At 37.6% G+C, this 20,243-nt stretch overlaps 1 protein-coding gene across 1 annotated transcript in view; it reads left to right on the top strand.

Moving 5' to 3' along the window:
• PLCB1 (phospholipase C beta 1) overlaps positions 1-20,243 on the top strand; it is a 681,896-nt gene that overhangs the window by 493,847 nt on the left and 167,806 nt on the right. The window lies entirely within an intron of this gene.

Below are 20,243 nucleotides of genomic sequence, written 5' to 3'. Positions count from 1 at the left end.
GTTGTTGTTATGTATATGTATGTGTGTGTGTGTGTGTGTGTATGTGTGTGTAACATTGTTTTTTAAATGTCTAATCATTTGTTTTGTTTTAAATTTTCCCAGTGACTGAAGGCATCTTTTTTTCAGACAGGAAATTCATTATCTTAAATGTTGCCCTTTTGGGTCTGTTTCTAGCTCTGTGACATGACCCATAGATTTTTCTAAATCTCTAAAATTGAATATTCAGTCCATTAGACCCTTATCTTATAGTAGTTTATAGTTTACACTACTGATGAATTTTTCCACTTGAAAAGATATTTTAAACTTTGGTCTTCTGTGTTAAAAAAAAAATTAGTGTTTGTAGGAAAAAAAAACCAAAACTGGTATCAGAAAGACAACACTAAGATGCCTGAAAGTTATTGAGAAATTTATATTTTTGATTCTGGAGAAATGATTTGCCAAAATAAGATCATGAAAATTCAGTTGCCAGGAGTTTTCAACTATATGTGGCATCATGGTCTCTAAACTGGATCATCCTTTACCACTAAGACCAAGTCTCATCTGGATTGAAATTCCTTCACTGAGAATATTAGTGTGTTATTATTGATGTTGTTGTAAATTGACTAGATATTCCATAGGGAGGAAAATAAAGTGCAATTAACCAATAATTAAGAAATAAATTGCATGTTAATATGCAAGTAATTTATAAGTAACAAATAGCTCTGGCAAGCTTGTGGTCATTAATAAGATGGTTATCTTAAAACTATCCTGTAAATGAAAAATGAGAGTATTTATTAAATATCAAAGTAAAATCTTATCACTAATTCTATCTTACATGTTATTAGTTGGGAATTTATAGATGAATTATTTTAGTTTTTAGTTTTATCATTTTACATATTTTAGTTTTAGTCTTAGTTTCTTCATCAGGCACTTTGCCTTTGTTGTTGTCATCATACTTACTGTTGCGGAGGTCAAAGGAAACAACTGACCCAATAGTACATGTCGGCGTTGCCAGGCCTGCCCCTCCAACCCCCTCAGATCTGACTCTCTTTCTTCCCTGGTGTCACAGAGATGGGATTTCTCCTTTCATTAAACCAGAAGAACTCCTTGGAGGTTTCTCACAGATAGCTTGACAGTTCCCTTCTGAAATCCAAACTTCGTCAAAAATAACTAACACAGTGTTTTAACAATTCTGACAAGACTTCTAAAAGCAGTTAGCCCATGACACCAGGAAAACAAAAAGCTTTTGTGAAACCAATGAGGCACTTCAGAACCTAAACTCTGCCCTTTTCTCCTTCCTTCATACCACTTTGCTGGTGGTCCAGGCTTCATCTAGTGTGTGATGCCCCCATACATCATACTCTGATGACTTGGAAAAAGTAGAGGATACAAAGGAAAATACTACAATAGGTTATTGTAAAACTCTATCATCCTGGAAGAACTGATTTTGATTCTAATGGAATTAAGACTATATCTCTTAACATTTGCATGAGTATTTAGTTCCATCTTATAGCTGTACTAGGTGTGAATTCCATAATCATGCAGACATGTAAAATTCAGATATATTTAAAAAATAGCAACTTGATTTATTTTTCTACAACTTAATATGATATTGATCATGAGGCCTGTCTGTCAGCACTGATGTGATTTTTTAAAATCACAGTATTCATTTCTCAATCCCAAAACTCCAGAAGGAAGATGAACTTGAGATGTCTCACACCAAGTCATTTTGTTTGCTGCCTTGGCTCTGTTTATGTGAACAAAGAAGATTAGAGAAGATTGTTTTATTCTAGCAATTGTTGTTTCACAGTCAAAAGGATAACAATTTTGAAATCTTTATTTGTAGGAATAAGAAATTGTTGAGTTAGACCTCAATTCTTTAGTAATCAAAAGTTTGAAATATTTTTTCCAAGGATGAAAATCATTTTTTACTTGACTTTGCAGTTTATAATATCTGATGTTTGACTTTAAGACCTTTACAGGAACTCCTTTTTATATGCAACAAAGTACAATTTAAGAAAGTATTTATTATATGGCTTCAGTGATGACTGCTGCAAGGAAATTAGCTCTCACTTATCATGTGACTTTCAAAATGTGCATTATCGTTTTACAAAGAAGCAAACCAAAGCTTTGAGGTCAAATGACTTACCCAAGATCTCATACCAAGATGCTCTTCAGGAAAGCAGAGTTTTTAACTTTCAGTCAACTAGTTAATATGTTTTAATCAATAAACACATAAGAAAATAAGTAGGGAAGTTTAATATTACATTATCATTTTTTTCTGCGGCACTGTACATTTTTACTAGTTCTTCAAATGTGCCCAAGCATTAATTAAATTGACCACAAACTCAGTTTCATTTATCAGAGACTTCCATATTGCCTATATTTGATATAAAATCATGGGAATAAGATACATACAGAAAATCCATATATAATAGCATAAATATATATATACTATCTGATACAAGAAACATATTTTAAAGTAGGTATTAAACAAATAAACAATACACAAAATTGACATATGCTAATGTTTAGTTTTCATAGCATTTGGTATAATTTTGACATAAAAGGTAATCTTAAATTAATGAAAAATTTTCAGTGTGGCTAAAAGCCTAATGGCTAAAGCCGAGTGTAAGTGTGAAGCGAAAACCCAGAAGAGCTGACCAACAGTGATGCTCTGTTGGCCGCCTGTCATGAGGATGTTACCCACATTCCACGCCGGAATTTCTGTTTCTGTAGATGTATGTATTGGTTATAAATAATCAGAAGGTTTCTGTGCAGTCTAAGGCCAAATGTTCACGTTTGGGTTTCACAGAGTTGGAATCTTGCTGCAGAAGATACTATTCTCAAGGGAGTTAGGTTTATTTTTACAATTTAAAATCACACACTGAAAAATGCTGTGGCCCCAAGTCAGCAAATGTTTCTTCCTTACCATGCTGTTTGCACTGTAGGCCTAACTCTACTTAATGCAGGGCTACACAATGACTCCTGCCTCTTCCAAACAAAAGGGTCATGAATGTCAGTTTGAAGACTCATGTCTTTTAGAGTTATTTTGTTTATAATTTAAACTCTTTAGAAGAAAGGCATTGAGTAAAATTAGCATGAAAAATGAAATACTTATTGGTGCCTTAGGTAACAGGCTGCAGACCTCTAGATTCAGCAGCTTTGTCCGTAAAAGAAGGCCAAATTATGCTTAAACTGTCAAACTGAAAGAAAAGAGTTAAGTTTGTTCATGTTTATTCTTCTGTGAAGAGCAGGTGTTCATGAGTATTTGTTAAGCAATTGAATTAATATAACAGATCTAATATTAGCAGATGTTTCAAGCTACGTTTCTTTTTTATCAGCAGTTCTTCCTCTTAAATTTTTGTACAGTGTGGTATAAAAAGCTTCCCTGCTTTGTTGCAATTAAGATGAAACTAAAACTTTTAGTATTTGATCAGTACTCCATGAGTTAATAGTTTAATAGTTGAACTCAAAATTAATAATAGCAGAACAATTTGTTTTTAAGCAAAGCAAATAGAAGTTCAGGTATAGCTAGCATATTTGCTCCAAATAGACCTAAGCTAACAATGATTTGCATACTAGAAATAACCCTATTGTATTTTTAATATTGTTTTATTTTAAAATTTTTATGCAAGTGAACTATACTGTGTCATTATTATCAACAACCAGAAGCACCCAGAGTGTGCTAGAGAGAGCACTGGACTTGGAAACTTGCAACCTGTAGTATTAGGTGGAACTCCTTCAGTTGAAAAATGACAAACTTAACTCAGACTGAAGCACAGAAAGGAACTGACAGGTACATATAAGCAAAAAGTGAGGGTGTTAATGACTTCAGGCATGACTACATCCAGGGGCTCAAATGATGTCATCAAGACCTGTCATCTCCCATCATGTTCTCTGCACTGGCTGTAATTCTTGGGCAGACTCTTCTGAAGTGACAAGAAAGCCAACAGCAGCTCCAGGCCTACCAATCTCATAGTTCCATCAAAATACCAGAAACCAGAACATGGCTTAAGCCACCCAGGACCACTCCTGAATTAGGATCATTGTGGCCTGGAGGATGGAATGTACCAATTGGACAGACTTTGGTCACATGACTCTCCCTAGAGCCAATAAGGAGTCAGCTACCTGAACCATGTGGACTGACAGTGGGAGAGAGGTGGTTCCCTGAAATTCACCTGGGGTGTGTACCTAGAAAGAGGAGGACTAGTCACCAGGCAGATAAAAACAGCAGATCCCACTAAAACTGGTCACAAATCAACAATCTATCATCTCTGTTTACCTTACCTTAGGAAGCCATTTAATCTCTTTGACCAGTTCCACCCCCTAGTTTTCTGATCTTTGAAAATATTCTGAGAGAATTTCTGGGAGAATTAAGTAAGTTTCTTATGATAAGAAGGTTGCATGTATTAATTGTTGGCTATTGAACCCTTGTTGACCTGAACTAATGAAAAATGAGAATTGGCATTTGTGCCAAATTATTTATGAGTCTGGAAGTGAGATTCAGAGCACTGGGCAGAGGCATTTCTGAATGCTGCTGTCTCTTGGCTAACAGGCTTATTTTACTTATTGCAATTAATAAAAAATTAGACTCATTTGGTGATGAAACCTGAAAAAATATGGTGAGTCATATCTGTGCACAAATGTTCGTTTCTGACTCATCAATATTTTATCTACATTTTTATTAAAATGGAATTATAATTATAATTTAAAATGTAAAGGTTTACACTGGAATCTTACTATTTACTTTATCACTTAATTTTCCTAACAGAGTTTTTAAAATCATTATTTTCCCAACACCATTTCCCTTTACTAGGTAGAAGTTATAAAAAATAATGATTATTTTTATTAATGTGTATTATGCATTCTTGAGACATCAAACATGCCGTAATTAAGGAAAGAGACTGGCACTGTGTTATGGTTAAGCCAGTTAACCTCAGGCAAGTGACTTGACTTGCTTGAACTTCAGGTTCCTCATCTGTAAAATGGGATGATACCAGTTCTAGCAAACATCAGTGCTTATCTTGTATCCCTTGGCATACATGGTTCCAACACAGTCAACAGCATCTTCTGCAAATCTCTGGGACTTTCTCTCGGCCCAACCACAGCCAGCTTACAAGTTTCCAGGACTTCATGGCCCCAGGAGTAGTTTTCAGTCAGGTGGTAGTACCGCTCTTCCTTGCCTCTTGTGTGGGACATTTCTGATGCGTGTTCTTCACATTCTCCCAGAGTTCCCATGTATGAATGAGCCCGTTTCCCACAACTGCAACCTGCTTGATAAGGTTCCCTTTATTTGCTGCCTTTTCTTCCCTTCTCTTTTCTCCACTCCCCTACTGTTAGTTCCTGGGTTATCTCCCAAATAAGCTGCTTGCACTCAAATCCTTATCTCAAAGCCCACTTTTAGAAGAACCAAAACTAAGACAAGCATTTCTCAATAAATGGCCTTAACAGAATCTAAAGTGAAAGATGGGTAAGGTCAGAGTAGCTGAGCATTGAGAGAAAAAAAAAAAAAAAAAAATGGAAGGGCTGTGCCCATGGCTCATCCCTTCCAACATGTCACACGTTATCTTAGCTGTTACCATTCCTGAAGTCCTGGCTGGTAGCCTCAAAATCACAGGATCTCCTGTCTACAAGGGACTTAGCCATTTAGTCCCAACTCTCAGGTCATAGAAGAGGCAGCTAAGTGACAATGTTGAGAGTAGGACTATATTTTCTGTGTCCCAGTTCTTTGCACCACTCCAGATTCCCACGTGGAGCCCTCCATTAGGCCTTGCTCAAAAAATGCAATGTCAACTCTTTAGAAGTTAGCAGTTTGCATCCACAGCAGTGGTTTTCAGACTGTCCTTGACATAGCATCCTTTTATTTGTGTTTGTTTCTTCTCACAATGTCTCATTGGATTGGTCAATGTGTAGGAAAAACCGTTAGAAGCACTGTTTTGGTTGAATGAGCAGAGCCTGCATTGTAGCTGGTGATGGCTGCCCTACTCCTGTTTATTCTCCTGTTCCATCCCATTCTCTGCAGGCACTTCTGCCCAAACCCCAGGAGATTCGAGATGCTCAGTTTAAAAACCACACATCTGAAGGAGATATTCACTGGCCTAACGATCTGCCTCACCATTAAGGTGGCATCTGTTTAAATATTTTTGTATAGATGACCTGTGTAGCAATAAAAGAAATAAAAGAACAGAAATGAGTGAACAGAGGCACCTCAAATGAGATAGATTTTCTTCCCAAAAGACAAAGACAGATGAAAGCTGTATGATGTAGCCAGTTCTTTTTGTATCTTAAGTTACTACACTAAGCTGCCAAAAAGCTACTCTAGTATTTTATTGATTACAATCCCATTTAAATCCCACCTATTGACTTGTTAGCCTCTGTGGAAGGTCATAGAAGAATGACATTAGCATCTGTGAGTATATTCCAAGCTCCTCTTAACTCTGTGTTTTGTTTATTCATAGACTTCTCTGAAGTATTTGAGACTGGCAAAAATGAAAAAAAATTATTTTCAAGAGAGCCATTATGGGACTTCTCTGGTGGCACAGTGGTTGAGAGTCCACCTGCCGATGCAGGGGACACGGGTTTGTGCCCCGGTCTGGGAAGATCCCACATGCGGCGGAGCGGCTGGGCCCGTGAGCCATGGCCGCTGAGCCTGCGCGTCCAGAGCCTGTGCTCCGCAATGGGAGAGGCCACAACAGTGAGAGGCCCGCGTACCGCAAAAAAAAAAAAAAAAAAAAGATAGCCATTATGAATTCACTGTTCATCAGTTGGCTTGATAACTTCCTTGAATTTCCTTTCTTGATTGCATTTCCTCCTTTCCCAGGAGGGAGGAACTGGGCTTGAGGAAAACAAATGCCTGGCCCAGGAGTCCTGGTTTTTTTCTGTTGCATCCTTTCTTTCTGTGACCTCAGTGTCCACTCAGAATTACAGCTCTAACCAGAAAGCCACAACCATGTCCATTCAAAGCTGAAATGGCTTTTGTTCAGAAAACAACCAGTCAGGAAAAAAAAAAACAAACAACATATATATATATATATATATATATATATAGAGAGAGAGAGAGAGAGAGAGAGAGACAAAAACAAATGCAAGTTTTAAAGAGGTGCAGGAGTGAACTTGGTAGCATAATCCACCCCAGTCTGTTGAGTGTTTTTAAAACTTCTTTCCCTCATCAGACTATACCTTCCCAAGATGCCTTGCCGTTGTGGGTGAGAACTAATGGGACAAAGCAGATAATGGCTATTTTCTCCTAGAGGTAACCTCCCATCAGAACAAAGCATTAATAATCACTGACTGTTACACCTTTTCCCTTGCCAGCAGGGGTCGGGGGCAGGCTATGGCTCAGTTAGAAGGAACGGCTTAGCAGCTTGCACTGTGCTGCAGAAAAGCCAGGAAGCCAAGGCATTGGACCCCAACATCTGCTTTTCCCAGAGCTGAGTTTTGTTGATAGTTGATTTTACACCAAATAAGCGGGAAGGAAGCTGATTGAATGCAGAGAGAATCAACTCCATGGAAAACATATGGTGACCACAAGGAAGCCAGATGAGGTGAGGGGTAGACTGTCTAACCTAACACTTCACAGGAAAGCTGAAAAATGCACCGTGGCAATGGGTGAAATGTCGGGAAGCTGAGAATGACCAATAATTTCATTCATTCATTATAGAGATTCTAGGAGCCCTGTGTGAACCACTGCAGTCTGTAGGACTCCAGTTGCAAAAGCAAAATTACCTGCAGAGTAGGGATGGCACGATTTTAAGAGGAAGACTTAACTGAGGATGTTTGAAAAAATTAAATTTCTCACCTAACACCCTACCTTACGTGTAGGAAAGGAGTCCAAAATGCTTCTTATTAATGTTGTTACTGTTACCTAAAAACTGGGTTCGCCTCTTGGTGGGTATTGAGCCAATAGACACACCCAAGCCAAAGATCGGGAGAAGGAAGGATTATTACTTGCAGCAAATAAGGAGAACGTCGGGGATCTTTTCTAAAGCAGTGTCTCCCCTAACAGCAAAATTGGGGAAGTTTTAAGCTAAGAGTACTTGCATATTCATGAAGAGGCTAGAGCAGATGAGAATTCAGCATAAAATTGAGGCAAAAATCGAGAGAGTCCAAGCTTTAATTGATTGAAGTCAGGAGGGTCAACATCACAATTCCATCTTCCACCTGGGAGGGGGCCTTAGTTCCTGCAGAACTCAAAGATGCATTATTATTATGTATATCCCTTGAGGAGGAACTAGGGCTCTGCTTTATCATTGCACTACTCTTTGACTGCCTTTTCTTTGTTCCTGCATTCCTTTGTTCCCTTAATATCATTGATTCCTGAGACCTGTTCAAGGGGCATTGTGGCCAGTCTTAGATCACTAAATGGCTTAGACCAAAATGGGTTCTCTTATGTCAAGAAAGCCATGCCTGGTTCTCTTTTTCCAGGGACTCTCCCTAACCTATCTGCTTACACTATTTGCCTTTGTTTAGCTTCCCCCAGCAGTGACCCTGGGAGAAGAATCCAAATATAAAGAGTTTATTTGAAAGGTGATTCCAGGTAGCACCATTAGGGCAATTTAGGAGGTGAGAATGAGGAACAGTAGGCAACCATTAAATGTTGCATCATCTCTCAGTCCTGGGCAAAACTAATGTCCGTCTTACCCAAGGAACATGATATTCTCGTTAAGGATCTAGAACATTGTGCTCTCCTTTGTGTTATGGTCAAGAACCATTGTGAAGGGTCTCCTCTCATGGAACAATGTGATGGTGCACTAATAAAATGCGACAGACTTGTTCCCTACCCTCGGAGAACCTCTAGCCCTAAATGATCAATCAGCCGTTACATACATCTAGTGAAAAAGACTCCAAGCCCATGTTTAAGAGAGTAGGGTACCAATCTGGATTCTGTTTTTATCTAGCCATGTCAACTTAAAAGGACTGTTTAATCTCACTGGGTCAAAGTTTATCTGTCCTGTTAATTAATAAAATGCTGTCTTACCTACCAAACAGAACAGTGTGATGTAAATAAATTGCAGATGTGAGAATACTTTGAAAAAGGGAAAGTGCTAAATCAAAGTTAGGTGCTATTATTAAGAACTTTCACACAAAACCACATGAACAAGTTCAGCTGAATACAGGGAGAACTACAGGGCCACAAAAAGCCAGGACAGCTGGGTCGTGGGGTTGATCTGCAAAGGCTTTTGAGAAGAGCACATATTCATTTAGTAGAGATTATTACACGATATCTTGGACTTGTATTTGTACATAATTATGGTAATTGAACAGCTTTGCAATCAAGATGGAATAAGAATGAATGACACTTTTCAGCCTAAGATAACATAATAATGCCTGAGAACACGTATAGAATATACTAACTCCAGGATTGAAAAGAAATGGATAAAATAGGCAAAGAAACCAGCAAAGTTCATACACTATACAAAAACACAGTTAACTGGCAAATGTAATAGGAAAGTCTGTGCCCAAGCAAAGAGAATTGAAAAGGGAATATTTTATAGATTATTTCTGTAAGCAGGCAAATAGATTTTGGTGAGCCATGGGATATGAGAGCCATCTGTACTTACTGTCTAGCAGAACTCACATAAGGGTCAAAGCACCAGGAATAAATGTGAGCCAAGGAAATACCTTCTCAGAGCTGTGCTTGGAAGTGATTTTAGGAGGTGCTAAGCCATTGGACCAGTAGCTTTCCAACATGCCCTGGTATCATTACATTAGGACTGAGGATTGAATGGTGATGAATGGATTCTCAACCGCCTAATCCCAGTGACATCCAAGCATGTGAGTGCCAGATCCTGCCTAATTGGCATTTGGCTCAGCAAAGTGAGGCTGGTGGCCATGCTAGCTGGCAGACACATTGTTCAGTTTGCCCATCCTAACTGTGTGATGATTCTGTAAGGATTTATAGGCCATCTGTCTTCCAAGGCATAATTTGTCAAGATTTCTCTGTGCTTCCAGGCTTTGAAAGATGTTATTTGCATGTGTTTGGCTATTCCTTTTAAAAGGTAACCTGCATTTTTTTTTTTTTTTTTTTGCAAAACCCACAAAACAATGTCATATTTTCTGTTTAGCATTTCTGTTGTCCTCACATTGGCATAACACATTTTTTTGTTGTATTTTATTTTTCTTCCTACAAGTTAGACTCATGAATTAGAGAATAAAAATGTTAGAGGGTGCCTTTGAATTACTTGTGGAGATTAGAATGTAAATTGAGTCTGGAAAAGAATTTTAGATCTTGATAGACAAATCCAAATCAAAGAGCTAATCCTCACGCCTCTACTAGATGGGTCATTTGTCCTGCCTGAGTCCAGCTTCTTTTAACAAAAAGATTAAAGTCACACGTTTTAAAGAGATAAGTAAATCATGGGAAAAAGCTCTTCCTTGGTCACATTCAGGGCTATTTTTAGGACTAATCCACATTGCCTCAATTGAAGCCAACGGCTACAGAGGCAGGATCCTCTCCTTTCATCATCCTTGTTCCTCATCCAGGCCAGTGCTGGGAAAGTTATGTGGATAAACATCATCGGTCGCACTCACCACCATCTGCCTTCCCGTTGCCCTGGCACCACCTCCAGATCCAGCTCTCACACTGAGTACCCCCTGTGACCTTAGAAAAGTTGCTTACCTCTCTAAGCCTCAGTTTGCTCACCAGCAAATGGGAAGTAAAAAGTACCTCTCTTATAGGATTTCTGTGCCTGCCACATGGTCAATGCTCAGGTAATGCTAGCTCTTCCTGTTATGATGATGATGATGGTGATGATGATGAAGATTATGATTTACCTTCTCCTAGTACTAGATTATGTGCTGTACAGCAGGATAGCATAGTAGTTAATGGCATGGAACACAAAGCCTGACTTTGGGTTCAAATCCCATTTTATCCACTTGTAAGCCATGTGATTTTGGGCAAGCTACTTGAGTTTCTCACCCATAAAATAAGCATAAAAGTAGTACCCACTTCATAGAGTTATTATGAGGATAGAATGAGTTAATATTTGCATATAGTAAATAGTATATAAAGGTTTATAAAATAATATATGGGAGATAGACTAAATTCATGAAGCTCTTCAAAGGCTGGCTCTCTCTTCCTTTACCATCCTGCTTGCACATGTATAAATATACTTCCTTTCAAGTCAGAATCCATTCTTTTTTTTTAAAAGTACTATGTTTGTAGACACAGCCAGCCACATTTTCTTTCTTTGACTCTCCACAGAATTATTTTTCACTTTAGCACTTCGCCACTGTTACCTTACATCTGCTTTTAGGACGAACGAGGTAGCAGTTCCATGTTGGTGCTTTGATGCCATGATGAGGTCATTTCCAAGGTAACCATCCCAGTAAAAAACACACTGAACAGGAAAGAGCCTGACTTTCAAAACTTTCTAGTCACTTTAGTAATGCGCCATGAATTCTGTTTAGAGATTAGCTTGTGACCATGCCCTGCTGTCCTTTTCCCTTTCCTGGTCACAGAGCCCATGTAAAGCGTCATGTGAGAGTCTGGTGCTGAGGACTTGCCATCAGGCTCATCTGTGTAATAAGGAGCATCAGCTTTTGTTACACAACCTTATTGAAAGTCACTTTCATAAGCTTCTAGGTAGAAGGTGAGGGCTATGGATTTATTTCAGATAAACTTCTTACTTGTGAATTTCAAAAGAAATTCTAGCATTGCTGAGCAAAGATGTTAGAAGGAGAAAGTATTGACAGGGCGGGTAACTTGTCATGGCAGTGTCATGAAGGACAATCAGCTCTTTCATTGTTTAAGGATTGATTTGCTCTGTTGTGAATTATCCTAATCCCCTATTTCTATTTTGATGGCTTTAGACATTTAATACTGTCTGATTAGTGCTTCTGCCAGGGACTAGGCAGAGGGAGAGAGTAAAGATAAAACTCTCCTTCTGTTCCAGCCACTGGGGAACACCAGGGCTTGGAACTTTCTAGACCATCTCCTAGAAAGGAGCCACAGGCTTCTCTCTTCAGGACTTGGGACTTCCCCTAGGCTTGGGGACAAGGAAGCCTTGGTAGAAGAGTGCCCTCAGAACCAAGCCGAAAAGGTACTCTTAAGTTCTCCCTTCTCTTCCATCCCTCCATTCCCTGAGACAAAATTAGAATGCTGTGTTGCTGCCTGTATTGGAGAAGAGTGAGAGGGTCTTGGAAAGTATAAAGGAGGAAATATTTTGTCTGTTAAATACTCCCGCCTGATAAATACCTGGGAGCTCCGGCTGCCTCTGTGACTGACTACATTCTACCTGGGAAAAGACACAGCAAGGAAAACTTGACTGACAAATTATCCATATAGTGCCATCTATGGTGAGATATTAGTCACTGCATACTTCTCACCAAAAAGATTTGAATGAAAGACAACCAAGGAGATCCACGATAAGTCCCCGACCAGGCAAAGCAGGTCTATAGCAGAAGACCTTCAGTTTCTCCCATCTGATTTATTTTACCTAAAAATAGTAGGATCAAAAGGATAAAGCATGTGAAATCTGATTTTTTTAACTTAATCAACAAAATTCTGCAGTCTGGTATAGTAGAGAAATCATGGATCATCAGGATAAATAGAACGAATAGTCTAGACATATTCAACTAATTAAACTCTCTGTTGAAACCACACTAAAATTGCATTGTATTTTTTTAAGGTATAATCTGGCAAGGGTGGATATAATAGGGTAAGAGACAATAATTACACAATTTTGGCAACGATCTATAGGTTTACAGCTATAACACATCTGAGGAAACTGATCATAGGTTTAGAGTTACAGCCTAGAATAAGGAGGGTTGGTTGACAGCTGTTTAAGGAATAGTCTCCCACCTGGGAGAAAACTAAAGGTTTCCATTCTGGAGACAAGAAAGCAGAGGGTCTGAGGATAACACAATCCCAGGTGAAGTCAGGGATACTATTTGAAAGCAAAGAGATAAAGTGATCGTAAACATTCTGCCCCTTCCCCCATTTGGCTCTGGAAGGCTGGCATCCAGGCCTTTATTTTCCTGGCAAGTGATTAAACCGATCTTCTCTCAGGACTTGATCGGCTCAAGAAGAAAGAACTAAAGGTATTGACATTAGGGGTTACTCCAAAGAGACAAAGACTGATCCCTCTACAATGATGCCTTATTAACTCTTACACTTTGCATGTTCATATTCAGATATACAGATGCTTTGAAAAGTCCAATCAGCTTTTTAGTCCACCCATTTGAAATATGAACAGGCAATTAAAAATCACTAGACATATGAGGAAAACTTACTTAAAAAGTAGAAGTAAGCAAGAATAAAAGTAACCTTAAGGAAAACAATGACTATGTAGTGAGAAGAAAACTTTAAATATACATATATCATTAATATCCTTAGAAAGATAATAAAATATATTGAACCACTGAAAAAATAACAATGCTATTTTTTGAAGAAATGTCAGAGAACATAAACTGGCTCTTAGACATTAAATAGAGGGTAGCAGAAACAAAACACTCAAAGAAGGGTTGGAAGTAAAGTGTGGAAAGCTCCCAGAGAGTAGAGCAAACAAATAAAATGAAAAATTGGAGGGAGAATATATGAAAATGTAAAATTTGATCAAATAATATTCCAGAAGAAAGAGAACAGAAATTAGCATAGAGATAATTTTTTTTTTTTTTTTTTTTTTTTTTTTGCGGTACTCAGGCCTCTCACTGTTGTGGCCTCTGCTGTTGCAGAGCACAGACTCTGGACGCACAGGCTCAGCAGCCATGGCTCACGGGCCCAGCCACTCCAGGGCATGTGGGATCTTCCCGGACCAGGGCACGAACCCATGTCCCCTGCATCGGCAGGCGGACTCTCAACCACTGCACCACCAGGGAAGCCCCAAGATAATTTATGAAAATGTTCCAAATAGAAGAATAATAGCTTTCAGACTACAAGGGCTTCAAGAGTGTCCAGCACAGGGTATAAAAATAAACCTGTACCAAAGCACATCATTGTGAAGTTTCCAGAAACTGGAACTTAATAAGATGCTAGAAATTTCCAAAGAGACAAAATAAAAAAACAGGCCACATATGTTTTTAGGATGATGAAATAGTAATTCTTCAAATCTCTTAACAGCCCACTAGAAGCTAAAAGACAATGAAGCAACTTTTCTCACAAAAATCTAAAAGAAAATTTTCTTAACCTACAATATTATACCCAGATAAACTAGCAATAAAGAATGCAAATGTCATAAAGCCATTTTTAGACGTACAAGGCTCAAAAAACTTAACACTCAGGAACCCTTTCTCAGGAAGCTACTGACAAATGTGCTCCCACTGAAATGAAAAGCTAACTATGAAGGAGGAAGATGCGGTTTACAAAAAATAAAAGAGATTCAACAAAGAATAGAATTTAAAAAAATGTTAATTGATTAATCTAAATTGGATTAGGTCATAAGACTTTAGGAAAGCTTCATCAAGTAAATGAAACTGGGAGAACAGTTGTGCCTGAACATATTGCAAAGAGGTTTAGATAACTGTGTCTTCTTCCTGGAGAGACTTAAGCTGAAACATCTTTTCTTAGATGCCTGGAACATGAGGTCAAGCTGGAAAGTTCTGTTGGAAGTAGGTTTCAAGAAGTCAATTAATGCAAGGGGTCAGGACCTGAGAAAATGGGAGAACCAGTCCATAAACCTCTTTAGACTGTTCCATTCTGTTCTCCAGAGCTCCCTTTTCTGGACACAGATCCTCCTCTTCTTAATTGTTTCCAAGGCCTGGGACTTCCCTGGTGGTCCAGTGGTAAAGAATCTTCCTTCCAATGTAGGGAACGTGGGTTTGATCCCTGATTGGGGAACTAAGATCCCATGTGCCACAGGGCAACTAAGTCCACACGCCACAACTACTGAGGTCGTGTGCCTCAACTAGAGAGGAGCCCCCGCACCACAATGAAGAGCCCATGCACTATAACAAAAGATCCCCCATGCCTCAACGAAGATCCCACGTGCTGCAATTAAGACCCGACACAGCCAAAAATATAAAAATAAATTAATTGTTCCCAAGGCCCGTAGGATGGTCCCAGGTTTAAAGAAGGCAAGGGAGTAGCTTGTTCCCCAGTATATATTCAAAGGCCTTGGCATGCACTTGTAAGCATGAAATGCATCCAGCTGTATGTCCCTGGATATACAGCAAGATTTAAAAGCATCCCTGAGAGGTCTCATTTTGTCACAACAAAATTTCAAATTTTTGTCTTCCTGACATTTTCAAGAGGACACAAGTGGAGCCTCAGTCATCATCTACCCCAGGGGAAGGAGAGAGGCAGAAGGAGGCAGAGGTACAGTTCCTGGCCATGGTATATGTGTACAGCTGCCTGACATTTGAGAGTTTCTCTGCAGCAAAGATATTGCTGAAGAATGACAAGCCATATAAATGGCCATTGGGACCATCATTTTGTCATGCCACTTTCCTCTCGTGTCCCTTTGAAGATGGTTCCTCCCCATTGAAGTCAGATCTTTTCACATTTGATCACCAGCCTTCTTTTTTCAGTATACACTAGAACTTCTTTTGAACGAAAAAGCTTCATAGAGCAGTGTTTTCTCCATTCCTTGAGACTTATATTTTTCCTACTTTGGCTCTAAGTGGTTCAAATAATATAAATGCTTATAAAGAACTTTAGGTGTCTTTATATGAGTGGCATGTCCGCTTGGAAGCATATCAATCTTTTATTAAGAAAATATAGAAGGGACTTTATTTTTAGCCTTTGTCAGCTGGTATTATCCTTCTGAACTTAACTTTTCTTCCTGTTGTTTTTATTCCAGAAAATCATCACATTGCTTTTAATTGTGGTTTGATGTTTCATAATCTCATTCTAATATGGACATTTTGTTTTAATTTAGCTGGTAATCATCTAGAGTGTATTAAACCACTTGAATTCATAGAACTTTAGAGCTGAAAGAGACATAAGAGCCCATCTAGTTTTCTCATCCTATGGTTGAAGAGTTTGTTGCTGATCAATTACTGCTGGCAGGAATGGAAGCCGCATTTCTTGTACTGTTACTAAATTGACTGGTTTAGAAAAACAGTGTTTTCTCCATCTTAGTTCTTAAGGCGTTTCATTTTTCTATGTGCCTCAGTGGGCCTGAAAAAAAATCTTAAGCAGTTTCGCAAAAACAGTGACGGGTTGGTGGAAAAGTACTGATGCATTTAAGTCAACAGCAACAACAGCATTCCAGCTGTAGGTTACATGCAACAAAGGAAAATCCTCTAAGGGTCTGTTTTCGTCCAAAAGCCTTTACTGGTCAGAACTATATTTTTAGGCTAATTCATTATGCCAAAAACATCTACATTTTTGCAAATGAACTCTTGACCCCTCAGCTGATGCCTTGCAACTTATAAACTTCCAACTCCTGATCTTTACTTTTTCATTGGCTTTTCTTGACTTTGACATATCTCTGCCTAGTCATTTGATATATCAAAGTCTTGCACATTTGCTCCTTTAGTTAGCAAGGCAAGCTTTGGGGTTGAAAAGTTGCTCTGCCTACTTGCAGTCTACAATCATATTCTGAACTGTCCTCCAAACTCATATATTGTTCCTATTCAAAGTTAGGTAAATTCCTCAGCTGGGGATTTTTAAATTATTTGATATAATTCATTGTAAATAAAGCTTACAAACACTGATTCACCTAACTCTTGTTTTTACTAATTTTAATCTATGCTAAAAACTCTGTTAAAATCTTTGACTCCTAGGAAATAGTAAAGGTAGAGAAGGTAACCCAAAGATTATATTAATTGACCTATAGGACTTTAAGCAAGTTTATATTCAATTTAGCAATATTTTAATAGGTTTGGGGGATAGGTTGCTGACACACATATATGTATGTATCAATATCCCATAGGCTTCTTTGAAATGGGTTTGTCGTCATCCTGATTTTCTCATTAATGAATCAAATAAAACTTTGACACATGTTCTTTGGCATGTTGCAGAGCATAACTAAATTATAATATCCTGGTTTGAGAATAACAAATATATAGCTTGCATACCCCCACTTTTCTGTCATGCATTCCATGACCGACATCAAAATTATTCACAAGCGTGGTTCAGAATCTTTCTCAACACACATGCCCGGAAGGCACTAGAGACAATATAATGGAAATCCATGCTAAAATTAGAATTAATTTGTCATCCATGCCATATTGGCATATGTTTTGTTTTAATTGCTTTTAAAAGTTGCTGATCACACCAAGGGATATTTATTCCCAAGATACCAGACACAAACACAGCCTCCACCCGCACCATAAAGATGGTATGTCTTGGTCACACCATATTGTATTGCTGTCATTTGCATGCCTTTAGAAGGAGCATATACTTGTGAGTTTTCCTTGGGTACACTTTATTCCAGGAGTCACATTACTTTCTTTTGTTGGCCCCTAAAGCCACTTGCATTTATTGCCTGTCCTTTGAGGAACAGCTGTGGTTAGAAATTGTGATGCATGAAACTGTCATTTGCATAGGTTAAAAACACCAAATATTAATAATTTCATATGATTTGACCTAATCAGATAAAAGAATCAAAATTATGCCATCTTTAGTGATCTCCCAGTTTCAAAACCATTTGTTTTCTCTTTTGAATCACTAATTGTCAAAGGTAAGTGCTGATTTTACAGCTACAGTGCACAGAGAATTGTGGTATATTCCAAGGATGACAAAGATAGAAACACACATCCTGCTCTGGAGGAGCGCATGCCTGCTGTTCAAGGGGTGAATGGTCTTATTTTCTATTAGATTATGAGCTCTTTGAAGGCATAGTCTGTGCTTTGCTCTGCTTTATTTTTCTGTGTATTCATCACATTGCAGGCGTTCAATAAATGTTTGTTAAGTGAGTGGAAGGTAAAGAGATGGGAGAAGGAAGGGAAAGAGGGAGGGAGGAATAGACACTCGTTTGAGAATAAGGTGACAAGATGGCGATAAATCAGAGTAAAATGATAATTGTCCACAATGCAGATGAAGGATCACCCCAAACCTCAAACAGAAGACTGAAAGTCACTTAACAACAAAGTAAATAAAATAACACCCATTTTTCTATTTTAAAAAGTGCCAGCTCTCGAGTGCCAAAGCATGGAAATACCCAGGACCCGGGACTCCAGTAACACTGATGCTCGAGAGGACGGGCCACCTGGCTTCTAAAGCTTAATTTAAGCATCTCAGATCTTCATCTTTTGTATACCTGCTCTATGATTTTCGTTCCTACCGATGAAAGGAACGAAAAGGAAGACGATGAAGAAATCAGATTTTTTTAAAAAATACTTTATCTCTAAATGTTTTATGCTCCAAAATATTGTTGAAAGCTATCTATTGAGATAACTTTGGCCCTAAGAGGCACTGACTTTGGTTTGTTTCCAAAAATTGAAACCAGTCTGAAAGAGTATATGCATTCCACCATAAATGAATTTCAAAAGAAGGTTTCAAAGGCAATAACCAAAGTGTTCTCATCAATGACAGCATGATTAGAACCATCACCTTGGTAGATGATGGTTATTTGGAGGTATAAACTATGGCATCTATAAGATTTTTCTTTTTGTAAGATACAGCTCCACTTGTCAAAAGCCAATAACCAATTTCTTTCTATTTATTTATTCCTGGAAAATATTAAAGGTGATTTAGCTATAATGTTTCCAGAATTATAGAACATACTCATCAGTTATTTTGAGAAGCTTATTGAATGTAAAAAGATTTACACTGTGGGTAAACAGTAGTGCTAGCTTTTCCATTTGCAGATGACACATCTCTTACCATTCAAGAATAAATAATGCTCAAATCAATGAAAATTAGAATTATTAGATATCGTGTTTTTACCTATGAGTTTGGCATAGGGGTGAAGAGAAGGCAAACCACTAGTGAAAGAGTAAATTGCTAGAACTTTAACAGAAAGCAAATTGGTTATGTGTAGTAAAAGCTTTAAAAATATGCATAGTCTTTGAACCAGCAATTCTATTTCTGGAAATTCATTCTCAGGAAATAATTAAAAGTTTGTACAGAGATTCAACTACCAGAGTATTCCATACAATGTCATTTATACTAGTGAAAAATGAGAGACAACTCCAAAGATAATGGAATATTACTTAATCATGTGATGGCTATATATTTTATAATATATAAAATGTAAATGTTATATAATTATATGACAGTGTTCATAATATATTGTTCAGTTAATATAAACAAAAGTTTCTAAATCATATACAGATATATAGGATTGCAGTTTCATAAAAGAATTACACACACACATGCATACACACTTTTTTTTTTCTGGAAGCATATACAACAAGATTTTAATAGTAATTGTCTCTGAAGGAAGAGTTAGGCATGTTCAGAAAAGTTTTACTTTTCCTCTCTGTTCATCTTATTTCCTAATTTTTCTTCCATAAACATATACCACTTTTATATTAATACAAACTTTTTCAACAAGGAAAAAAACTTACTTCCCTCTAACATTTACTAGCAAGATCTTTACTGCTCACAAATGCACTGGTGATTGTGTTTGTTTTGTTTGTTTGTTTGTTTGTGGCTTTGATTGTTAAGGTTGAAGAGACAAACTGTGATGATGAACCAAAATCATGAAGATGGCCCTTTCTATGTACTACATAAAATTCACTTTAATAAAGAATTATCTCAGTATTTAGTAGTAGTCACTTCAGAAAGATTACAACAGAAGAAAAATTCTAAATACAATCTGAATAAACTAACTAAAGTGTGAGTCATATTTCTTTCATTTGAAGTAAAGTCATTCTAAATAAGAACTTTAAAGACCTTCCTTTTTATGAGCATTCAAATTTTTATTCCTCAGTATGGTCATCTTTATTTTCTGTTTTAGAGATAAAAAATCATTATTTGAAAACATTTTCACTTTAGTTTAAATAATAAAACCACTTGTGAATAACTCTTTTAATTATAAAAGTAACATATTTTCATGATAGAACATTGGGAAGTGCACTCCTAATTCTATCACCTAGAGATAAGCACTAATAACATTTTGCTGTCCATACGCAAAGTTGATAAGCATTCTTATATTTAAAAACAGGAGATCGGTGTTCAGGTATTTAACTCCTCTGAAAGTCTGTGATACTCATGTAACTACATTTTCCTCTATTATTTCTGGCATTTGGAGATAAATGTAGTGAAATAGCATGATCCTAGACTACTGTTTATCCATATTAAATTGCAATTGGGGCTACTGTCTTCCATCTTGGATGCTACAAGAGTTTTCTGGAAAAAAAAAAAAGTTAAAGCAACATGACGCCAGAAACCCATGAAAATAATACATTCACATTCTTCTTAACTCTTCATT

Source organism: Aethalodelphis obliquidens, unplaced genomic scaffold (assembly GCF_003676395.1).
Source record: "Aethalodelphis obliquidens isolate GAN/ISIS:26980383/991018 unplaced genomic scaffold, ASM367639v1 scaffold18, whole genome shotgun sequence".
Taxonomy (NCBI): domain Eukaryota; kingdom Metazoa; phylum Chordata; class Mammalia; order Artiodactyla; family Delphinidae; genus Aethalodelphis; species Aethalodelphis obliquidens.
Note: the sequence above shows the minus strand (reverse complement) of the source record. Positions and strands in the feature narration are given on the sequence as shown.